We start from the raw sequence: 8,585 nt of genomic DNA on the forward strand, positions 1-8,585 counted from the left end.
AAATTGTTATTAGTATAAAAATTATTATTAGTATAAAAATTATTATTATTATAAAAATTGTTATTAGTATAAAAATTATTATAAGTATAAAAATTATTATAAGTATAAAAATTGTTATTAGTATTAAAATTTGTAAGAGAATAATATCAGTTCGAATTATCTTTGTTTGTTTAAAAAAACTGTTTTCTACTATTGTCAATTTGAATATCGTTTCTGTTTGAATTTTTTTGTACCAATAATAGTGCACCCCCCCCCCTGTTTACATTTATTATTTTTTATCTGGTTCTTATATTTGATTTTGTTGTATTTCGTATCTTTTATGATTCTTAGTTTCGTATATTTTAGGTTTGAACGAAACTCCCTTTAATTTGAAGAAACGGGAAATACTAACTCTTTGATGACGTCACGAGCCCAGTGCGAATTTCGGTCTCTTTTTGGTTCCAGTGGCGTGGAGAATGGATGCAGATTCATTGCCCGGCACAGACAAGGAATTTTGGAGCCTCCTTCAAAGAAGAAAACCTGGCAAGAATACCCCGGACATGCGATGAGGCATGCGTCGGAAAACTATCTATGTGGCTACGGTCTGCACGCATTTGGAAGGAGTGTAATTTAAAAAAAAAAAAAGACCTTATATTACGGTGCTATGGTCTGCACATAATTGGAAGGAGTATAATGATTTAAAAGGACTTTAAATCGAGATTAAAAAAAAAAGGCACGTGCCTGACTGGCTTTCAATTTGTGAGTATGCTCCTAAAATTTATTTCATATGAGAGTGTGATTAGGAACTACTATTTTGAATCATAATATTGTGTTCGTCCATGGATGCGACATTTTAATGTAAGAACCAGTGTTATTTTTTTTTCATTATATGTTACCTTGGCGTTTTTTTAATTTAATGGCCGCAATGGGAAAAAGTTGCAACTAATTTTATTGTAAATAAAATCTCTTCTTCGTTTTGAAACAAGACCTTTGTGTTTTATTCTTTACCCCCTTTTTTATTTCATGCTCTTATTTTTTTCAGGCTAATTACTTTCGCGTCGAATTTATCTGGAAACAGGATAAATTTCCAACATTTCTTATCATTTCTAATTATCATTTGTTTGTCATTTGATTCATAAAATTACGCGGAAGTGATTCAATAAAAAAAATCTAAACTGTTAAAAATCATTTTTTTTAATCCCTTTTTTTAAAATACAAATAATTTAATATAAAAACTATTGTTTTCTAATATTATAAATTTCAATATTTCATTTCATTTATAGAATGACGCCAATTTCACTATCCAATCAAATGGGATTCTTCGTACTACCGGTGTAACATGACTTATATCCCATTTTCTTCCTCATATTTCTGTTTCCTTAAACTGCATGAGGGCCGATATTTTTACACGAGGAACGAAATAATGATGACACCGTGTTACGATGACCTAAATTCTTTGTTCTTTAGTAGTTGATTTTCACTTTAAATAATTTCACGTTTAAATCGAGTGTTTCATCTTTTAAATTTGATTCTTTTATATTTTCATGGATTTTTATTTCTTAATGAATTGAACACACAAAACAAAAGTTGTATCAATTTACTAAAGAAATCTTAACAAACAAACAAAAAAATCTGTTTTGAACACAAAAGAAACACGAATTCATCCGGTTATTTGAATTTTTTCGTATTGAATTCCTGGAATGAAAGTGAGTTATTTTTACTTTATTTCTTTTCCTTTCAATAAATTTTCAAATAATCTTAAATATTAAGACAAGTTTATTTTATTTTTTATTGCAATCCAATAAAAAAGAAAAATTAGGTTTGTATTACACATAGATTCGAAAAAGTTGTCAAAAAACAAATATATAACAAATAAATGTTATCAAAAGGCAAGATAAGTTACTTTTCTACCAAACTGGATATAATTTTTGTGTTTTTATTCAATGTAACATGTTTGTTCAGCTCCATACAGTGTTTACCGATGTATTCGAAAATTCCATACAGTGTTTACCGAATGTATTCGAAAATTCAAGATGGCGCCTCGCCTCACTCCCTCTTTAACACGGTAAGTTTGGGAAAAGGTGACATAAATAAAAAAGTGACAAAATACTATTAAAAACCCGCCGAATATATGTCAACCTATGTCACGGTAACATATATTGAGCGAATTTTTAACAGTATCTTATCCAGTTTTTTATTTATAATACTTTTTTCCAAACTTACCGTGTTAAAGAGAGAGTCAGACGCCATCTTGAATTTTCCAATACATCGGTAAACACTGTATGGTTTTCGACGTGAACAAACATGTTACATTGAATAAAACACGAAAAATATATCCAGTTGGGTAGAAAATTAACTTATCTTGCCTTTGATAACATTTATTTGTTATATATTTGTTTTTTGACAACTTTTTCGAATCTATGTTTACAGTAATACAAACCCCTTATGCGCTTATTTTATGCTACAGAAATATTAATGTTATTATTTAGAAAGCCATTCTTAACATGGGAAGGTGTTTTGTAATTATTCTGTACTTTCACCAAACAATTTTATTAAAAAAGAGGTACTAGTGCACTTATTGATCCATGCTGAAATAATAACGTTATTATTTAAAAAGTCATTCTTAACATGGGGAGGGGAGGGTGTTTTGTACCTTTTCTATACTTTAACCTTACAATTGAATTAAAAAAAAAAACATAATAAAACTTTAATTAAACTTGGAAATACGATTTAAAAAATAGCGCGGATCAGTAAGTGCACTAGCACCAAAAAAGATAACTGAAACTTCAATTTAACTTGAAAATATTATTTAAAGACTAGTACGGTAACATGAATCGAGAATGGTTTATTGTCCACAATGCTTCGAAAAAGTGGTAAAAAAAATCAAATATACAACAAATGGTAAATACTCTACCCTCAAAAATTCCTGTAAAATTACGGCAAACGAGTAGTTTCCAAGATATGAAGAAATGTTGTTTTAAAAAAGAGGGGATCACTTTTCTATAATAACTTAACGTAAAATGAGCACCCACTTTGCGGCCACGATTTTTTTTTCGCGGGGGGGGGTTCTTTCCACCCTTGGAAAATCCTTTAAAATTACCATTAACGTTTAAAATTCCAAGAAACAAGTAGTTTCCAAGATATGAAGAAATGCACTGACTTTATGGTCACCTTTTTTTTTTTTTTTAGAGGGGGGGGGCTGTCGGTTTTTTTCCCGTTCTTTTTTTTTGGAGGGGGGATATTCAATTATAGAACTTGTATAGTTTTTTAACAGGTGTTTATGCATTTTAATTAACTGTTTCAACGTAAATAACGCGCCAACATTAGTCGAGCAGAAGAACTGTTTAATATTTTACAAAAATTCTGTTTACATTTGGTAGGAAGCGGTGGAGGGACAGAGGCCGCCACAACCCCCCCCCCGACCCTCTACCGCCTCCTGCCAAATGTAAACAGAATTTTGTAAAATATTAAAAAAGTTCTTCTGCTCAAAACAGTTAATTAAACTGCATGAGCACCTGTTAAAAAAACTATACAAGTTCTATAATTGAATATCCCCCTCCAAAAAAAGAACGAAAAACAAACCGGCAGCCCCCGGCCCAAAAAAAAAAGGTGACCACAAAGTGGGTGCTCATTTTACGTTAAATTATAGAAAAGTGATCCCCCACTTTTTTTAAAACTAACATTTCTTCATATCTTGGAAACTACTCGTTTGCCGTAATTTTAAACGTTAATTTCGTTTTCAGCGACCCCGAAAACCAACTAGAGTGTTAATTTTAAAGGAATTTTCGAGGGTGTAGTAATTCTTCATATTTACCCAAATTTTATGATAGACCATAAAAGCCAGGTAGAGAAGTAACTTGTCTTGCCTTTGATAACATTATTTGTTATATATTTGTTTTTTTATTCCCCCCCACACACTTTTCATTTTGTTGTGTATTTTATTTAATTTTGTATTTATGAGCAATTATATGGACTTCAACGATACGATTATCCCGGTGATACTGTCAGGTGAAAAACTGACCTGCATGTACAGATATTACACTTATATGAAACCTGACTAATCGCCGGATAAAAGTAATTATAACAATTTTATAAATATAATCTCCACTTAGAAAAAAAATACTGCCTCCCTCCAAAAAAAAACGGTAAAATTTTACTTTAAGGCCCGTCTCACGTTCGTATCGAAAAATATATATCTTTTGTAGATTTTGGTGTGCTTAAAACGAATCTGCTAACCGTTTCCGTTGCAAAGAAATAGTTTTCAGGATATGAAGAAATTACTTTTTCGAAAAGTCGGTGATCACTTTTCCATGTCAATTTAACTTAAAATGAGCACCCACTTTCTGGCAACCTAGAGAGGAAGGGAATGTTTTTGTTTCTTGGCTAAAAGGGTTTTTTGTTTGTTTTTCTGCTTTCATTTTTCAATAAAGACACGAGGATATTGAAAAATAAAGAAAAATCTATACAGATAAGTGTAATTCCTGATGTTATCAGTGGTAACCATTTCTGTATATGTAAGTGTGAATATTTTTGCTCAAAAAGATTTTGATAAAATGATAGTGAAACATATTAATATATATTCATATAAATAAACATGCTATATATTCTTTTTGCATGTTAATTATTTGCTTGGAAAATGAATGGAGCTGGTTAATAATCTTTAAGCTACACGGATTTTTCTCATTTCATCCTCATGGGGATTCGTCAGTCTACTGCATAATGTTGTTTATATTTGAATATCTACTCATTGTACTGATTTTGCTAGTCAATCAATCATAGTATTTGTTATTTTCAGATACATTTATCGTAGCTAATAATAATAGGTGTGTGTTCATCTGACAGGGGTAATTTACTTTTTAATTTTCCACTTTCTTTGACTATTGGTTATTTGGCATTTTTCCTATGTGAACGTAAATCTGCTTTAATAATAAAATATTAAATAATTGGCGCAATACAAAATAAATTAATAATAAATTAGCACCATAACAACAAAATAACACAAAAAAACGAAAATATAGTAATAGAAATTGTAATGATGCAAATCCTAGAAGAAATAAAAATACTGTAAACAAAAACATTATAAACGCGACTATTCTGTCTCATACAAATGTTACATTTTTAGTAAAAAAAACGTAATTATTTTTTATATGTTGTTCGAAATCGAGAGAGAATAGGAGTTTGTTTGTTTTTATATTTTCATCAATTTTTTTGTTGCCTGCGCTCAGTCAAAAATAATCACAATGAGAGAGGATGCGAAGAGATATATATATAGAGAGAGAGATATAGAGAGTGGACAAAAGAAGAAAAAGAAAGAGAATAGCTAACGAGCACTGACAGTAGAGGAGAAAGAAAGAAAAAAGAAAGTGAACGCTGGCAGGCTGTATAGAGATGGGGAGGTGAAAATATATATATGGAGAGAGGGGGCATTTTAACCTGTGGGCTTACGAAAGACAAAAAACAAAAAGAGAGTCGGCTCCTCACTACTGAGCGAAGCACTCGTCAACGGTGACACTGCGAACAGTTGTAATATTAGCAGTAATATAGCATTGCGGTTAATGAAGCCAAGGACGGCGCGCTTAATAAACATTGAAAAGGAGTCCACTTGATGTATTTGGAATAAGTTTTTTGCAAAAGGAAGCCGGATAAGATGGAAAAGAATTCGATGAATATTGAAAAGGCGTCTAATTAAGATATTTTGGGAACCAGTTTTTTCGGAAGGAAATCGGATAAGAAGAAGAAAGAAGTAAAGACGCTAAGACAGTGAGTGAAACAAAATCTCTCTCTCTCTCTCTCTCTCTCTCTCTCTCACACTCTCTTTTTGTTTTGAACTGAGCAGACGACAATGACCAGTACGAAAATGTTGTATTTAGGTCTGGCATATATTTAATTTGAACATTCTCTCTCGATAAAGACAATTTATTTTCTTTCACGCATTACATTTTAAACTATCAAAACAATTGCATTTTTTTTTTTTAGATATTTTTTTTTGTGTTGTTATAAATAAACTTTCATTCATAATTCCCATCAGCCTTTTGTTTGTCATTTCGGTTGTGTTTTTCTGTCTTGTGTTTTACCGTTGTCTCTGAAGAATTTGGATAATCCCTTCCAATATTCATTTTTTCTAATCCCGGAAAAAAATTATTTTTTTTTATTATTGTTGCGATCCTATCTCTACAGTTCCCAGTGGAGATAGCCGAGTCGTAACACAAAATAAATGATAAAACTCCAGTGATAGAAACCTGAATAACAAAAATCGCAGAGTGGAAAATAAATCCGCACATGTAGAAACTTCACAACCTCTAATAAACTCCAAAATGTATTAAATTGTAGGAGTAAAATAGCAAACGCATGTGTATACAAAACAAACTTTACTGTAAACAAATGAACAAAAATGATAAAAATCATATTTATAATAATAATTAACACAAACAAATTTACTTGTAGGAAATAAAATGTAAGTGTAAAAACATCCACATAAAATTTAGATTAGTTCCCAATACAAAGAAACAGAGGAAAGGGTGAATTACAGGTCAGTTACTATTGTCTGATAAACATGCACCTATTTGTTACCATAAATTGTTTGTTGAATAACAAAGAATCTGATTGGCTGAATAGCAGAACGACATCCATATATAAAACACACAACCACATCGATTTCTTGCATTAACTTTTGGGCATCCTCACAATGATGAAACATGGGAAATATGTTTTCGAAACTTATTACTGTTTTCTAACCAAGATTATAATCATACGTAAATCTTAGACCATATTCTAAACAACAACTGGTTCTCTGTTAAGTAAGAAAATATCCGGCTATTTTTCTGGTATGTATCTATGACTTCCTTGATTATATTAATAGAGTTTGTGAGTTTAATCCTAAGGTATAGACAACAATAACCAAACAGAATACAAATACGTGAATGCAAACATTTAAAATATTGATTTTTTATTTATGCTTTATTTACAGGTGTTCCTGCTTTTAATCGTCATTAAGTTTTAATGGATCGACATTTTTTTAAACATTATTCCAATTACTGACGTGGAAGACAACAGATTTTTTGTGCAAAAATGTATTGCATAAATTCTTTGCAAAAGTAAATCACACATCTTAGATTCAATTATTCTAAATTCTACTAAGAAATATATGTTAAAGACGTAACATAAGATAAATGCTATATTCTTGTGGAGCAGATAACTTTTTTCAAATTTGCTTTCAATCTTTTTTAGAATCAATTTTAGTCAAACATGCAGGTACACAGAAGGGAAAAGCCATATTCTTATAAGGTGTGTGGATATGATTACAAAAATTCAAATTCCGTAAAACATATGAAAATTAACACAAGGGAAAAGCCATATAAATGTGAAGTGTGTGGATATTCTTGTTCTCAAAAGTCAAAGTTAGTGATACATGTTAGAATGCACACTGGGGAAAAACCATATTCTTGTAAAATGTGTGAATATTCTTGTTCGCAAAAATCAATGTTAGTGAGACATATGAAAACTCACACTGGCGAAAGGTTACATTCTTGTGAAGTGTGTGGATATGCATGTAATGAAAATTTTAATTTAGTGAAACATATGAGAACTCACACTGGGGAAAAGCCACATTCCTGTGAAGTGTGTGGATATTCGTGTTCTGAACAATCGGATTTAGTGTGCCATATGAGAACCCACACTGGGGAAAAACCACATTCTTGTGAAGTGTGTGGATATTCATTTTCGCAAAAATCAAATTTAATGAGACATTTGAGAATTCACACTGGGGAAAAGCCACATTCTTGTGAAGTGTGTGGATATTCTTGTTCTGTAAAATCAAGATTAGTGACACATATGAGAACTCACACTGACCAAGCTGTAACGAGATACAAACAGCAGCCATAAAGGGAACAGCATCTATTCTTAAAAGACCCCTCGGATATAAATTTAAATCATAACAGAATCAAGTGTTAACTCCAGGAGGGAGCCTCTTGATATCTTAAAACTTACTGAAGTTAAATAAAAAAAAAAAAGGGAGAGAACTTGATTAGCTCTGGACGAACTTGAATTATACCAGGGCATCATACCAGCGCTTGCCAAAAGAATAAAGAAAAGGGAAAGCAAGAATAGAGAGAAAACTGGAAATAAACGTGTTAAATCAGTGCATGACTTTTCTACCATAGCTATACAAGACAATCAATAACAGTTGGAAAGCTGCCCAGAACAAGCAACTAAATTTCACCCCTTCACAGTAGAGATCCCTAGGTGTAAGAAATCCTTCTACTCCAATAGTTTCCTCCCGAAAACTGCTAAACTTAGGGAACTCGCTTCCGGAATTCTGCTTTCCCAACCGTACTGACATGCAGAAGTTCAAATGTAATGTGAACAGACATCTTGCCATTCATCTCCCTTTATAATACCCCTGTAACTTATGTCCACGATAGTAGCCCCCTACTTCAAAGTGGCACTGTGCCTTGTTTGGGATGAACATTGAATTAAAAAACTCCTTTTTCCTTTTTTCCCTCTTTTTTCACTTCTCTCTTTTATTCTATCCCTCAATTCCCGTACTACCCATTCATTCAACGCAAAAAAAAAAAAAATACAGAAAAAATACTTTTATTAATCTCAAC

The 8,585-nt window shown here is 31.6% G+C and overlaps 1 long non-coding RNA gene across 1 annotated transcript; it reads left to right on the forward strand.

Annotated features, from left to right (window-relative positions):
* Nucleotides 1-1,415: 1,415 nt before the first annotated feature.
* LOC145239915 (uncharacterized) lies at nt 1,416-8,069 on the forward strand. The gene is made up of 2 exons (XR_013862404.1): nt 1,416-1,685; nt 6,947-8,069. It is a non-coding gene; the product is annotated as an uncharacterized LOC145239915 (long non-coding RNA).
* Nucleotides 8,070-8,585: the final 516 nt, after the last annotated feature.

Source organism: Euprymna scolopes, chromosome 19, assembly GCF_053919585.1.
Source record: "Euprymna scolopes isolate OS-2025 chromosome 19, ASM5391958v1, whole genome shotgun sequence".
NCBI classification, from domain to species: Eukaryota; Metazoa; Mollusca; class Cephalopoda; order Sepiida; family Sepiolidae; genus Euprymna; species Euprymna scolopes.